The following is a 16,586-nucleotide window of genomic DNA, read 5'->3' on the forward strand; positions in this document are numbered from 1 at the left end:
ATGATTTATTGAATATCAATGTGGAACAAATCAGCATTTTTATAAAAGTTAACTCAGTCGCAGATATACAGCTTAAACCTGCACACACACAATCACACATTCACCCACAAACAAGACCAACCAAGAAGTTTTTGAGAAAGTTACATAAAAGTACTTAAACTCTGTCTGTTAATTTCACGTGTGAACTAACACCAGTCACTTTATGTAAAAGTCTCCCTCAGTGAGGCCTGAAACATTTCTGTAATATAAAAACAGCCAACTCCATCTCCTAGAAATTACTTTTATACTTCTTCATTTCCATCTCAAATACATTTTGAGGGAAACTTAATGCCAACAATTTGAAGTTCAAAGCTTCATCTCATATCAGATCAGTCTATAAAAAAACTATTTTCTCCTTGTGGGGCGACCGCTGCATTTTTACGATCGGCTAATTTCATTAAAAGGCCCATTGACTGGCAGTTTTAGTTCGTAGGAAGATACTGATTGATTTGTTTTGCTCCTGGGTGTTTACTATTTCAGCAATACTAAACATTATTGGTCAGATCATTCAATCCCTTAAATTTATGAGCACTGTCTGTGTTTACTGAGCAGAAACTGTGGAGTTCAACCACATTTTTTACCCATAAATAACTTTTAACTATGATGAGATAAGATAGCAGCAAGCTAGCAGGTAAGATGCAAACTGTTTACTAGGGCTGTAGTCTGCTGGTCGACTGGTCGATTAGTTGGTCCATATGCTCTCTAAAGTGGTCTCACTGGTCGAATCATCTCCGTGTTATTTTCATAAGGAGAAAGGTGCTACATCAGTAGCTTTCCAGGATTAATCCATTATTTCCTGCGGCGGGAGGGACAGACTAACAAATTACCTGTGAAAACAACGGGGGTGTATTCAAAACACCCCCGTTGTTTTCACAACTTTGAACTCGCCCAACCAGATGGAGACTGGTGGGTCTAACGGTTCTCAACGTTCATTGACCGTTACTGAACGTTTACTGGATCGGTGTTTCTCCATAATGACACAACGAGAACCCCTGCCACGCCAAAAAAAATATTTTTTAATATTTGATATCGACATCGTTTGGGAATCTCTGTGCAGCGCTGTTCCTTTACGTGCGTCAACCTCTGTGTCGTTGCCTGGGAAACCACTGGTCACGTGGCTCCGTTAAGGTTTGCGTAGCGAGCGGGAAAGAGCGAGGGGCAGAGAAGTGACGGTGGATGCCAGCGGAGCAGAGGAAAAGGTCAGTAGTAAGTTGACAGTCTGGCAGTAAATGTACAGTACAGACTACAGTGTGTCAGTTAATAAATGCTAAAAAGTCACGTCTGTTGTTTCGCTAAGTGCTGGAAAAGTAAAGGGGGTTAGCTCCAAAGTTAGCAACAATGGGTTAGCATAACCTGAGGACACAAAACAGAGAAACAGAACAGAGAAATGTGTGGCTATTTGAAGATTATGTACGATTTTAGTCGACCAAGATTTTCTTTTGTTGACTACAGCCCTACTGTTTACTGCTGGTAAGTTTCTATGTCGTATCATCACAAAATATTCTGTTTATTAAAATATTAATATGAAAATATGAACATTCGGTTGTGGTGCATGTGAACTTTACAAAACTCTCTAATATTGTTAAAAGTATCAGTGGACTCGCTGTCTTCATTAAGACTTTAACAGCAAAATAAGTTTTAAAAAAATCCATCAGTGTTGCAGCCTGACAGAGAACAAAGACACAGATTTACTTTTATATCTTAAACCCTCTAATGCGGTTTATATTCTGACCCCTCTCAGTATCCTCTCATATTTAGTCTCTATACTAAACTTCTGAACTTCAAATCTATATTTAATTCATAAACACCTCATCAGTTATTAATAAATGTCTGATTAATCCTTAATGAAACTTTCAGAACAGAGCTGTATGTGAGGGTTAAACTTTTTAATTATCTGATCTCCAGCAGTGTGTCTCTTTCTGTCATCGTCTTAATGAAGCTGTGAAGATGAAGCAGCAGTGCAACACGTTCCACGTCTAAAAAAACGGATTCACGCATCAAAATCTGTGAAACTGAACACGTATGATTTTCTGATTGTTCTTTGAACATCGCGTTCATGTTGTCTTTCATACAGATAAGTCGGGCAGGTTTCATGTCCATTCACGACTCAGAAGACAGTTCAAACATACATGATCGTCAACCTGAAAGGGAGCTTTTTAAAAAAAATCCTTTAAAGTTTGACGTCTTTTGATCATCCAGCAGCAGCAGCAGCAGGTCTGCTGTTTTATGTGCCGTCGCGCTCAAACACTGAATCGTAGTCGTCCTTCCAGAGACATCAAGTGTCATAAAATAATCATAAAACATCTTCTTCATCCTGCAGCAGCACAATCCATCAGAAAACTCCTGAAACTGGATTATTGATCACGGCAGAGCTCACATGTTTCAGGTTTAATAGTTTGTTATTAATTGATTTTCACACTTTAAGTCCTCCTCAGTACATAAACATGTAATAAACATTATGACAAGGACATTTTAAAGTGTTTATTAATGTATAATATTTGTCAACGATTATAACTTCTCCTATGAAGACATATTTTATATTATTACAGCTGTGTTTTATTATAGTCATTACTTCTGGGTGTCACAGGAAGAGTTATAGTTGTTTACAAATATTTTAATGTGAATTTAGCTCCTTGAGAGGTAAGAGGGTCCTTAAAAAACACAAAATACAGAATATAACAAATACATACAAAGTCATTGTTACATAACAAACATACACTACAAATACACAGATACAGACAGCTCACTCACCGTCTCCCACCCACACCCCCAACCCTCAGCGGTTATATAAGAAACTAGATACAAGAAATGAGAAATGACCCGTAAAATCAGATCAGTCTCATCAGCACACAAAATAAAAGCATGAACAGGTTGTTTTAAGTCCTGAAGCAGCGGAAAGAGTTAATAGATCTAAGAGAAAGAGGACGTTTATCTGCAGACAAATACATTACATAGTGTGTTATAAACCATTTGTGAAATGTTTATATACTGATTATTTATGATAAATAGATGAAATTAGTATTTTTTAGTTCAGATCTTTATTGTCCCACAAGAGGAAATTCCTTTTTTTTGGGTTAAAAACACAAAAACATGAAACACAATGCTGCTGCTGTGCACACAGCTCAGAATAAAATATAATATATGATAAGCAAAGAAAAAAAGCAACAAGAGGAATAAAGAAGATTCGGTTTCATTGCAAAGTCAATCTGTATTTTTCTCCTTCAGACTATAAAAAGCTTGTTTTCAGGTATTTGAAGTGGATTCCAGTCTGTTTGGTTTAGTAATGTCTTCCTAACTATTGATTTTTGTTCTTTTTTATAAATATATTAAATAACACATTGATTGAAATATTATGTTCCTCTTGAACTAAAATTAGAGCTGGCGTCCTCTGTCATTGATCTGCAGCTCGTCAGCTGTTGCGTCTTCTTCATCTTTTCTTTCAGAAATGATTGAATATCACTAAAACCCGATTGAATAGCAAGCTATTGATTTCAGCGCGCACAGAGTGGAAGAACTGCACTGTCAGATTACAAACAGCTGTGATAATTTACACGGCGTTTCGGATGATTGTTCTACTTTAATTAAATCAGCGGCTCTCAGTTAAAGCCGTGAAACCGGATCCCCCACTTCCCTTCTCTGCTCTGTAATAATCTAATAATGTTTAAGTTGCACTCCAGTTTCTGCCATTCAAGAGCGGGAACACAGATTATTCCCTCGCAGCTCTTAATATGAAATGTATGCCACAGTTTCCTTCAGGCAGAATAATACAACAAGAACATCCTCCTCTACATCACCAAAAAGGAAATATCACTTGAGCACACTTCTTTACTTAAGTGCAGGTTTAAGGTACTTCAAGGGGATATATCCTGCTTTTTGTGATTTTCTGTTGTTTTTATTCTGCTCTGATGTTGGATGTTAAATGTGAAAATGCTGCCTGTGAGACAGAATCCAGGGCTTCAGCCTGCTATGAACTGTGGATGTATTAAGAACGGGATTCTGCGTTCAAAGCTGGCACTCGTGCATTTCTATGAAAGCTGCTCAGTAGCGCAAGAAGCCAAAAAAAGTCTTCATGTTTCCGTTTTGGGCCAACAGAGCATGCTCAGTAGAGTCCTTCTCCAGCCGAGCCAGCTGACTTCCTGTTGGTTCCTCGCTCACTTGAAAGGGGAGCTTGTTTAGACTTTCCAAATGTTATTGGACCAAATGGATTCTTGTGATGGCATCAGATTTCTTGTTCCCACAAACCGCCGTCCGTTCTGTAGCCCTTGTTGTTGCTGATGTCGTCGGCGTCGTCCACTCGCATATTTCAGATAAGAAGTCTGCGGCTTCCTGACGCTGGCCCATCAGAACAGAGTGGGCTCGTTGGGAGGGCGGCTCTTAAAGAGACAGGAAGTAAAAACATCCTGTTTCAGACAGAGGCTGAACTGAGGGGCTGCATAAAGGCTCAGTATAAGATAAATAAGGAGGTTTTTTTTTTACTGTAAATCATGCAAAGATATTCCAGTAGAGCCACAGAATAGAAATATAGACCCCTTTAAGCAGATATTTGCTGGTTTCAGCTTCTCCAATGTGAAGATATGAAGCTTTTCTGTGTCATACTTGATAATAAACTGAATATTTGGGGATTTTTGGACATTTGAAGATGTCATATTGGGTACTAGGAAACTATAACGGGCATTTTTTTTTTACTTTTTTTACTTTCTCTGCACACTTTACAGGTTCAGAATTTAATAATTTTAGACAAAGTGTATCATCATGACAATTTTGCAGATGAATCAATAATGAAAATAATCATTAGCTGCAGCCCTACACAGGATAATGATCATAAACTGACAAAAATAAGACAACATGCACAGACAGTTTATATTATGGCTTTATACTCCACTACATTTCATGGAGAAATGTTGAACTGTTTACATTAGAGCTGCAATGATTGTCAATTAATGAAATTTATCTTCAGCTGTTAGAAGTTGTGTCCTTAGAATGATCATATATGTACACAGCAAACAGCCTTAAATCATTAATTAAGTTCTGAAAGCTCCAAATTGATTATTTAGAATATGAATGTCACTGATACAAACACCAAATGAGCTGAAAGTCAGTGTTTTATCTTGTTTGAACTCAGTGAAAAGCAGATTTTTTTTTAAATTACACAGTTAGCACAGTTGTTAGCAATAATTAATGTTATTATTAGCGACTTAAGTTACTGTGAGGACTTAAAAGACGACAGCGATGAAAGCCAAAAATGTTAATATGTGAGGATATGAGATACATTTAGGCTTCTCGCTGCTGATTTTAACTCTAACAGCTGCTGACTGAGTTTGTGTCTGTTTAACGTTTACAGACACAGCGATAAAGTCAATTTGAGAGCAGAGAAAGACAAGAAAGACTCTGAGAAGAACATCAGACAGAGAGACGGCAGCAAAAAAACACCAAAGTAGAACAAGGAGAGAAAATATCAGCAAATTAATGTAGAAACATTTTTGGATGTTCTTTCTAATTGTCTGTAATTTCCTTGTTGGTAAAACTTTATTATCGGTTCAAATCTGTCAGCGAAAACCAAACGTTATGTCTTCATTTAAAACATGCAGCTAAATCACCCCCAAATGTCCAATTTGCTTAAATTGCTTAAATCAATTCTCCCGTCAGTAGTTCATACATTGATTTTGTTAATTAAAACAAAGTAAGACTAAACTTTTCTTTTCAACTGAATCATCACTTTCTGTGAAACCTCAGCTGATCTCAGATCATCCAGAGAACCTCATTAAACGTGTCAGGATTTTGATATTATATATTTAGATTAATTTAAGGGTGTCTGTTATTTTGACAGATAAAAGAGAACTCTACTGTATATCTGTTATAATAACCTGAATGTCAAAACTTTGAACCTCAATATATCAAAACCACTCAGACTGCAGATATAACCTGATAATCCAAGGTCACAATCAGTCAATATTCTCCGACGTGTCTGTTTTCTATCATTATAAACTGATAATATTTGAGTTTTCATACAGAACAAGACATTTGAAGACGTCACTTTGGACTCTGGGAGATTATAACAGACATTTTATTTTAACTGTTAATTTAAATGATACTTTAACTGCATGAAGCTGATAATACTTGTGTACTTTTACTGAAGTACCAGCTTGAATTTAAACTTGTAATGGTGTTTTGTTACACTGTAGTTTCAGTACTTGTACTGTAGTAAAAGATCAACACTACACAAATAAAAGCCAGAATTCAACTGGAAATAAAAAAACTGCTTTAACCGTGTAGTAATCCCACAGAAAGCTTCTGTCAGACTGTTTTATTTCTAGTTTAAATTAAAATAAATTATGTAAAATTGGTCTCAGCCTTATCGTTGTTGCCCCAGAGAAGACGTATGTAAATATGCATTTTGTATAAAAAAAATAAAAAAAACGCAGCAGCTTCCAACAAAAGATAAGTTGAGCTTGAAAACAGTTTTTTTTTTTTTTTTCTTTAAACGCAGGATGAAGAGACGCAGCGTGACGAGCTCGCTGAGGGAAAGCACATTAAATTATATCAGAGCTGCTCTGTGTGTGCTGCAGATTCAATTTCCTCCCTTAAGTGACCTAATGCAATTTGAAAGTTTGGCTGTGGGTGTGTGACATTTGTGATGTGCGGCCTATTTCAGTCCAAACAAAAACATGTCACAGCAAGCCAGCGCCTGATTTGAACAGTGCACTTTAATTACTGTTCTCAGGGGGAGGTCTAACAGTAGCACAAAGCTGCTTTAACAATCACTCCGCCTGCTTTCCTTCAGAGAGAGAAAGCTTGTTTATGTCGGCATAAATAACATAAATAAAAATGCACATTATTCTCTTTGGTCACAGAGTTTCTACTTAAAGCTCTGCCTTGTTTTACATGAATATCATTTTCTCTGAGAACCTTATTCCTCTGCACTAAAGAGGATGTTAAAGGCAGAGGATAACTGCAAATATTTGTCTTGCCACATCCAATCAGCACTTCCTGTTTCCCACCGGGAGACTGGATGGACCGCTACAACCTGCCAGGTGATGCTCACGTGTACCGAGACCCGAACCTGGCTGTGCAACCCGAGACAGAGGCTTTATTTGTCTTATGTCTTTCTTCAAAGACAAAAGTTATCTTCTTTGGTGAGGAAAAGACTTTCTCACACACAGAATATGTCACAGACGCCCTCCAGCGCCGAACATATTTAAATTATACCAGCTGATTAGGTTTAGTGACGACACACGCTGCAGTCGACTACCAGCAGAGTTTAACGGTTATTGTATTTGATCTTTTGTTAAAGTCCCACTCAGTTAAAAAAAAACCAAACATTTTTCTTGTTGTTCTCTTCTCTGAGCAGAATGATGTATGTGCAGAGTTTGTTTTTTCTCATTCATCTGCTGAGAGGAGGAAAGTTTCTCTGTGTTCGTCTTAAATCTCAGTTTAACACCTGGACGTACCAGCAGGATTTATGACATTGCGACTAATTTGGAGCCTCCACCAGTGCACAAACACTGAGAACGGACTTTACAGTGAAGGAGGAGACATCTCGTGTCCAGCAGGGAAATAATATATAGTCAGAGATTCTGGATTTTTACATGAAGGAGAAGGAGGAGATGATATAAGATTTTTAACACAAATTATCATTCAAAGTAGAATATTTTTATATGTCTGTGGGCTGTCTTTAAATAATCATGACTCCAAAATTAAACAACGAAAAGAAAAGAGAATGAGAAGCCGGTCAAACTAAACAAAAAGGAAGAACCTGGGCGACCCCCCCCCCCCCCCACATCAGGCTGAACCAGATACAACTGAACCAAAACTGCACATAACACCCATTAAAAATGTAAGAGATGCAGTTTACGACCAGCATGGGGGGGGGGCACAAAACACAGTACAAGTAACAGGACTTACCAAAACACTGATGCTTCAGCTGTTTCTGTCGGTCATGTGACCCGTAACTTGTAGGTCGTAGCGGTCCGTCGAGAGTCTCCCTATTTAAATCTTTGTTAATTTACAGTCGTGAAACATTCGCACACTATAATGAAACACATTTTTCTCTACTAGCTGGTCTGAAATTGAATTTGTCCAACAGTTTTAGGGCTGAAGCAACAATGAAGCAGCAGAGCTATGAGCGTTTTAACAAACTGATGATGATGATGATGATGATGATGATGATGATGATGCGGCCGTGCCTCTCTGGGAAACTTAATTAACAGCTGACAGGACAGGACAGCGTCTGCGGATCGGTTGGAGATCTGTGACCTTGTTGGTTTGTAGCTTGTAGATATAAACTCAGTTTATCTGAAACTGGATGTCGCAGCTTCTTTACTGCAGCTTCTGCTCTCTGGGCCTCGTAATAATTCTGTGAACAGACACATTTACAACAGAATCAGTGGATTAACACACCGCACACATGAACTTGTTGTCCTTTCATCTCTATATGTGACATATTTTCAGTTTAGCTGCTCTGTCCTTTTTTGTTTGCTTGTTTTGGACACTTAATTTGTGATTGTCATCTTAGAAGAGACAGTGAAGTGGTTATTACGACCAGTTCACTTCACATGGATCATGTGAATCAAAGAAATCTGCAGATTTAGGTGTTGAAACTCCACCATTTAGTCAAGTCAATTTTATTTGTATAGCCCAATATCACAGATTTGCCTCATGGGGCTTTACAGTGTGTACAGCAACACAACATCCCCTGTCCTTAGACCCTCAATGCAAATGAGGAAAAACCCCTAAAAGTCCCTTTAATACAAAAAAATGGAAGAAACCTCAGGAAGAGCAGCAGAGAAGGATCCCTCTCCCAGGACGGATAGACGTGCTATAAATGTATCTACAGAATAGAGCACAAATTACAGAATACTGTATTGAACAGAGTAACAAAATTACAATGGATTTATAACATATATATATGAAGAATGTGATGAAGAGGATGTCAAGCAGCTTTCAGGTGCCACCAGAACAGAATAGGACCTGACCTCCATCACCATGGAGACCTGGGAGGAGGATAGACTACACTTGCACACAGGGGAGACTCACATCACACCTTTCACACACACGGGAGACAAGAAAGGACATCATTCACACACAGGAGAGGAGAGGAGAGAGAGAAGGATAAAGACGTCATTCAGAGAGAGAGAGACAGGAGGTGAGGCTGAACTCCTGCAGGATGGGGGAACCAGATCCAAAAACCTCAGGAAGTGCCGCCGACAGCCCGGGAAGCAGAGCGGTTCCAGGATGGGTGCCGGTGTCCAGCAAGAGACGCCTGAAAGACAAGAGAGGACAGGAAGAGGAAATAGGTTGAGAGAGAGAGAGAGAGAGAGAAATCAGAGAGGGGAACACAGCTCGGATGCTCGTGTGCTTGTGGAGCAAACAAACAGAAGGTTGAAGAGATGCAATGAAACCAGACACAGAAATAACAACCTGTACAGCTGCAGTGAGCTCATCCCACACTTTGTCTCTCACAGGAAGATGACATTCTTATTTTACTCATTTTTAAGTTCCTTCATTCTCATACCTTAATGCTCAATTCCAATTTTTTTGTCTTTATGGTTCACATTCATGTTTGCGTGTATCTGGCTCTGGCTCCACCGTTGAGGTCCTAAACTTACAAAGACAAACTACCTGAAATGTGAGCCTCATGCGTACAAGAATAGCATCGATAACATGAAATCATAAACATGCATGACGTGACAGTGCCAGCACACACGTCCAGGATTATTTGTTTTGGATGTCGGCAGACAATACGGATAAGGATGATGTCGCTGTTGTTGATCCCCTCCATGTTTATTTTTACCAAGCTGTGAGGTGTCGACACTGAATGATGATGACAGGCGATATGTGCGGAGAAGTGAGACGTTAAAAAAAACAAAAAAAACACATGAATTCCAGTCTGACCGTTCTGACAGCGGTCGCAGAGCCAGAGATCACATATGAATCAGATCTAGGACCACATATGCAAGTGGCCCAGGTGTGATGTGAAAAAGTCACATTTGGTTTGTGAGAATCAGCCATATATACACTATACATGCTCTAGGAGGGAAAAAATGGAAATGTAATTTCTTAATGTCCAGATGTTTTCAATCCAGCACAAATCATCTCCATATCTGAATGGATAGAGGTGATTATCAGGGTGTTATGTGTTGACAGCAGCTGGGGAGGCGTGTCGGTGTCTGTGTTTGGTTGACAGCAGCTGGCAGGCTACTAGTGTTACACCGTACAAATGGAGACAAAGTAAACAAATTGCTGTAGCTACAAGTCATAGACAGACAGTGTGTCGCTAACAGGGATTTTGAAGAGCAACGTGTCATTTGCAGGTATGTTTACATGCTGTTTAATGTGCTGCAGCAGCTAATTAGCTATATAGCTGCTAACTGACATCAGCGGTGCATCTTTCCCCGGTGAATGAAAGCTAAGCTGCAGGACAAGACGTGTGTTCATGTTTGTGAGTACATAAGAAGGAGACTTTAGCAGGAAAACTAATGTTGTTGTTCAGAGTCTGTGGCTCTTGTGTTGTGTAGCAGGATGCAATCAGGCTCAGTGTGACCGTCCGCTCTGCCGATGAGAGAACGACACGTTATCGCTTTATGCAAGATTTGATTTGCTGTATCGAAATATGGACTCCAGCTATGTAAACAGATGATGGAACAGCGCTGGTTTCTGATTTCAAAGGAGAACAAAGGACAAGTGATATACAGAGCAGATTTGTTGCTGTAGGGGACAAAAAAAAGCAATTTAATTTCAGTCGGACTTTAAGGAGGCTGTCCTCTAACAAGGAGGTCACAGGTTCAAAACATACAACAGAAAACATGTCAGTCAGCAGTCACACGTCCTGTCAGAGTGTCCTTTATCAGGACACTGAAAACGTCCTGAACCTGATGTGTCAGCTGAACGCCTGTACGTTTAAAATGTAAAAGATAAACAATAATGTTTCCAGGAGGTGATGATGTGTGAAAGAAGAAGGAGCCTTTGAAAATGAGTTTCTGATACATCACACAGACTTGGAAATATATTGAGGTAGAGACCTCATTTACAACATAGCCGAGCAAAGCGCAAACAACACATCCTAGATGCCAAGAAACACAGATTACATACTTAGATAAAAAAAAGTCGATAAATTAAAAAAGAAAAAAGGCAAAAGTAATAAAAAAAAACCAAAATTAGTACAAATGCTAACATATTCAAAACCTTAGGTTAAATAAAGCAATTAAACTTTACAGCAAATGAGTCAGTTAAAACAAGAACAGTTGGAAGTGAAATGAGATGAAATTTAAAATTATTAAATTGCCTTCAGGATAAAATGAACTACTGTTACTGATATGAGATGTCCTGATGAAGTGTCTTTAGAGCTGCAACAAATGGAGGATTAATCGATTAGTTACCAACTATTAAATTAAATGCCAACTATTTTGATAATGGATTAATTGTTTTTACTCCTTAAACTGCCAGATTCTCTGATTCCAGCTTCCCGAATGGGAATATTTAGTCCTCTATGATAATAAACTGAAGCTCTTTGGGTTGTGGACCGTTGGTTGGGACAAAACAAGACATTTGAGGACGTCACCTTGGGCTTTGGGAAACAGTGATCGATGTTTTTCACCATTTTCTGACATTGTATAGACCAAACGACTAATTGATTAATCAAAAGAATAATCGATAATGAAAATAATTGTTAGTTGCAACCCTAGTTTTCAGCCACAATGCTGATCTGAGTCCAATCTGATATTTAATCAACATTTAGATAAATATAAATATGTATCTGACACATTAAAATAACAGCTGTAGATACGAAATGTATTTTTCAGGAACTACTTGATCCAAATCCTGAAGGTGCTGCTGTAAAACTATTGATTGATCAGTGTACATGATCGATCCGATCTGAAGGAAAGTTGAAGTGGAGAATGTGACCGTGATCGTCTACACAGAAGACGACTGTTGGAGTTGTTGGAACTACAGAAATCGACCGATTGTACGGTGATGTCACAGAGTGGAGCCTCTTCCCTCACAAATGATCTTTGGTCGAGTTCAGACACACAAACCAACAACAGACGAGTTTCATTTCGTCATCGGGTTTCTCTCAGAATGAATTTGTGACAGTTGACATGAGCCGCCACCTGAAGCGGAGACATGTGGAGTTGTTGAAGTGTAGAAGCAGCCGTGTGTTAAGAAGCTTCCTGCAGCTCTAATGAATAAAAATCTCCGGACGGGATCATTCTTTGTGAACACTTTTGATCTCTGTTCAAAAAGAAAAACTCCCACGCATTGATGTTTTTTAGTTTTTTTTTTGACTTGCATGGTAATGTGCTGGTGCGGTTGTAGTGCCTTTCCTTCCTTGAATTTATAGTTGTCATGGTAACTGATTTACCTGTTCAAGTCTCTTACTATAAAATTCACAGAACTTGGGAACCGCTGAGACCACACACACACTCTCACACACACTCCTCGGGTTCTGAGGAACCTCGGTGGCAGTTTTCATCAGGGGACAAACGTTCTTCAGCTTTTTCTTCTGTTTGATGTTGTTTGAAGGCAGAAAACTACAGACCAGCAGGTGTCTGGAGTATTTTTTTTTGAAAAAGGATAAGGCTGGTGATGATCTGTTTTTTAAATCTCATGTCCAGGGCCAAACCAACAATGAATCAATCCACTTAAAAGTATCCAAAGCCTGATATATCTTATTCCTCTGTGCTGTAGACATCTGTTGTCGTCCAAAAACTATTAAAAACAAGTTAATGAGCCACACAATTGTACTGGGTGACATGTTCCTCATCCAGGAAGAACGTGGTTATTTTAGTTTGTTTAGAAATGTCTCCAAAGATTAATAACAGCGTCAAGAAAGCATTTCTGTGTCAGGAAGAGGCCACCATGCATGCAGGTATCTTTACAGTAAACAATCTCCATTTTTCACGCTCATTGTATTGATCAGACTCTGATCAGGACATTGTAAATTTCTCAAAGAAGTACAACAGGTGACAACAGACGGTGGAGAGTTTTGGGACAAGTTACAGTCTGTTTAGAACCAAATTCACTCTGCAGGATGTAGTTCCTCTCTGAGATGCGGCGGAGGGATACATTCTGGTAGTGGTGTGTACATTTGTTGATGTCACCAGCTTTTACAACTCAGAATGCTCAGAAGAAACTTTGAAGTGCATTATTTTTCTTTGCAGATTTGATATTACAGCGGGAGTGTTTTTGCAGTCTGGCAGTATGATTGCTCTGAGAGTTCCTGCTATTCATTCTAGCCTATTCCACCTAAAATAAAAGTGCTTTTCAGTCTAAATAACTGCCTGTGGTTTTTGTCTGTAAAAGTGGAAGCAATATGGGGCCGTAAAAAAAAACATAACCAGTGAATAGCTGCCTCAAGTTTGAAGATGATAGTGCACAGTAAGTGTCTTTTTCATGAAAAGTCCAGATGGATTTCTAAAAAGGACATTTTTAGTCTCCATATTTTTGTAAACATGAGATCTTCCTGATTACAGCAAAACCACAAGAAAGAGAGAGAGAGCCAACCAGTAGATGCATGTGTGCTGGCAGTTAATGGGGATAAAGTGCAAAATGTGATTTGATGGTCAACATGTCAAACTGTCTGTCTGACTTTGTGTTGCTTATTGACGGTGTTAGGAGTGATAGGTGATAGATAAATAGTTCCTCTTTTTACTTTTCCTAAACACTTAAGACTGGTTTTCATTGAGAGATAACGAGATGTGGTTAAGCTGTGTGTTGATCACAAGGACGTCACTATGGAGTTATCTAATGACGTGATGAGGCTCAGCTGTAGGAGCACGGCGGTTAAATGACTGGTAACGAGAGAAACTAGTTTTTTCACACCTTAAAGCTTAACTGAACTGAAAGGCCCAGATGGAGCTCGCCGCTCAAGAGAGCAAAGACCAGAGTTTGCTAGGCCTAGTCTGAGGGACCGACTATCTGCTAACGGGCCTGTGAACTCGCTAAGCTAACCCACCTCATGGCTATTTCTCAGGCAGCAACTGAAGCCAATGCAGAAGTGCCAAAAACTGCAGTTCTTTGAATGGCAGTTGGCAATACAGCTAATTTCCCCGTTTAAATTTTATTAAGCCGTAAAGTTATGCATAATGAAGGACATGGCTGCTTTGAGTGACAAGTCCGCCAGCCACTAGGTGGCTTGTTTCAGCCATTCAGCCCGCCTCTTTGCCCATTTTTGATTGATGAGGCAGAGTCACGCACTGCCAAGATGGCAACGGCCAGAGCGGCTCACTTTGAGCTTCAAAACTGCTCTTCAGAAACCAACGGGTGACGTTATGTTGACTATGTCCATATTTTTATATAGTCTAAGTTATTTCTCTAGTCTTGGAAATCGGTCCAACAGTTTCTGTTTCCTCCTTTTTCTATACTCTCCATGTTCAGACTAGTATTGATATGTAGCTGTTAACCCCTAGACCTGATTAGTCTGTAACAGACGGGTTTTTGGACAACAACGGAGCACAAGGAATAAGATATATCAGGCTATGATACACAGCAGACTTTGTTGTTGGTGTTGCTTGTTTAAAGTATCCAAGGTGATGTCTCTGTAGTGCACCTCCCTCACCTTGTGTGCCGCAGCTGCTGTCAACACACACACACACACACACACACGCATACTCTGAGTCAGCAGTGATCTGAGGTCAGGGTCTCCTTCAGAGACTTGATGAAGAGATCTCTCTGTGACCCCCCTCAACCTTCCAGAAGCAGCTCATTGGTAATCAAGAGGCCGCGGCTCATTTTGTCCCTGCCAACGTTTTCATAATCTGCATAAGGTTATGTCCTATGCTGATCTGATGTCTCCGGGCCACATGTCCCCCCTGAATATGAAATATTAATCTGAGTTGGACTGTGCATGGCTGAGATGTGTGTAAATGTGCGCTGATGTGGATTCATTAGGAGGAAATGTAGAAGATTGGAGGTCCTCCTGCTCTGAGTCCTGATGATACAGCATCAGCTTTGTTTAGAAGAAGCCGCCCACAGAAAGAAGGAAACACTGAGAACATTGAGATGCGGCCCCGAGGAGCCATCTCTGCCGCTGCTGCCCACACTCTGCTGCCGCCGCCGGGGGAAAGAACGTCTGACAGCGGCCCGCCGACTCCCACCTCCTGCTCTGCTGCATGCGAACTAACAGTGAGGACAACTGCTGTCACTGTGTGGCCTCACCCTCCAGCTGTCAGCATGCCGCTAGCTAGCATGGCGGCTTCGACAGCTAGTGCACACAGAGAATACAGAAATGCTGCTGAGAATGATGAAAAATGACCGCTATAGTTTTCCAGAGTCAAAAGTGACGCAACAAATTATTAATATTGTCAGACTAACAGCCCAAAACAAAAAGATATTCAGTTTAAAGTCATGTATGATAAAGAAAAGCATGAAATCTTAAATCTAATCTATTATTAAAATAGTTGCAGATTCATTTTCTGTCGATTGACTAATTGACTAATTGTGGCTGCAACAAATGATTCATTATTTCTTAAGCTATTAACCATTTTTCTAATAAATCATCTGTTAAATCACAAGTTCCCAGAGACCGAGGTGATGTCTTCAACTTTTTATGTCCAAACAACCCAAATATATTCAGTTTATAATCATTTAAAATGGAGAAAAACAACAAACCGTCACATTTGGATCATTTATTGGTCAATAAATGATCCAAATCTTTATCTGTTAAATGAGGACTAACTGTTTGAGCACCGCTGTGAAGAGAATTCATTGTAGCAAGATGATACAATCATTCAGTCTATATAGTGTCAGACAAATGTCTATGACAACTTCCCAGAGTCCAAGGTGACGTCTTATTTTGTCTGACCAACAGTCTAAAACCCAAAATATTCATTTTATAATGATAGAAAACAGAGAAAAGCACATAAATCCTCGACAGTAGAGAATGTTTTAGTATTTTAACTTTAAGATCATTTGAGGATTTATAAATGATTAAACTTGTCAGTTGTTTCATCAACTGTTTTAGATGCTGTGAAGACATTAACAACACATATTGATGATTCCTCAGCGTTCACACAGCTACTGTCTTGGAGTTCTGCTCCTTAAGGACCTTTCATCCATATTGACTGAAAAGTTGAGATTTATTCTTGCGCTGAAGAAGACTGTGTGATACGATTGAAAGCTCCAGAAATGCTACTACCAGGACTTTGTGAGGAGATTGTTTCTATCACAGTGATTTGTCCTTCACTCCAGAAATCTTATAAGTTGTGCAGAAATAAATAAACACTGAATGCTGAGCACAAACATCTAATAGACATTTCTAGAGCTGCAATGATCAGTCGATTAATCACTTAGTTGCCAACTATTGAACTACTTTGATAATCGATTAATTGTTTTGAGTCATGTTTTAAGAAAGAAGCTTCCTAAATGTGAATATTTTCTGGTGTCTTTAGTCTTCTATGACAGTAAACTGAATATCTTTGACTCTGGGAAACAGTGATCGCCATTTTCACAATTTTCTAACATTTTATGGTCCAAATAACTAATTGATTAATTGAGAAAATGATTGTCAGATTAATCAGTGCAGCCCTAGACGTTTCTATATTTAGAGTCAG

The 16,586-nt window shown here is 39.2% G+C and overlaps 1 protein-coding gene across 3 annotated transcripts in view; it reads left to right on the forward strand.

The window, feature by feature from the left end:
* LOC137183590 (carbohydrate sulfotransferase 8-like) overlaps window positions 1-16,586 on the forward strand; it is a 92,124-nt gene that overhangs the window by 35,350 nt on the left and 40,188 nt on the right. The window contains exon 1 of one of the 3 annotated variants that reach the window (XM_067590751.1): window positions 1,020-1,238. The exons of the other annotated variants lie outside the window; for them this stretch is intronic. The gene's annotated coding sequence lies outside the window, so the exon portion shown is untranslated. Of the gene's footprint in view, window positions 1-1,019; window positions 1,239-16,586 lie in introns of those variants that run through there. 3 annotated transcript variants of the gene reach the window in all.

The sequence above is a fragment of the Thunnus thynnus genome, chromosome 5 (genome assembly GCF_963924715.1).
Source record: "Thunnus thynnus chromosome 5, fThuThy2.1, whole genome shotgun sequence".
In the NCBI taxonomy this organism is placed as follows: domain Eukaryota; kingdom Metazoa; phylum Chordata; class Actinopteri; order Scombriformes; family Scombridae; genus Thunnus; species Thunnus thynnus.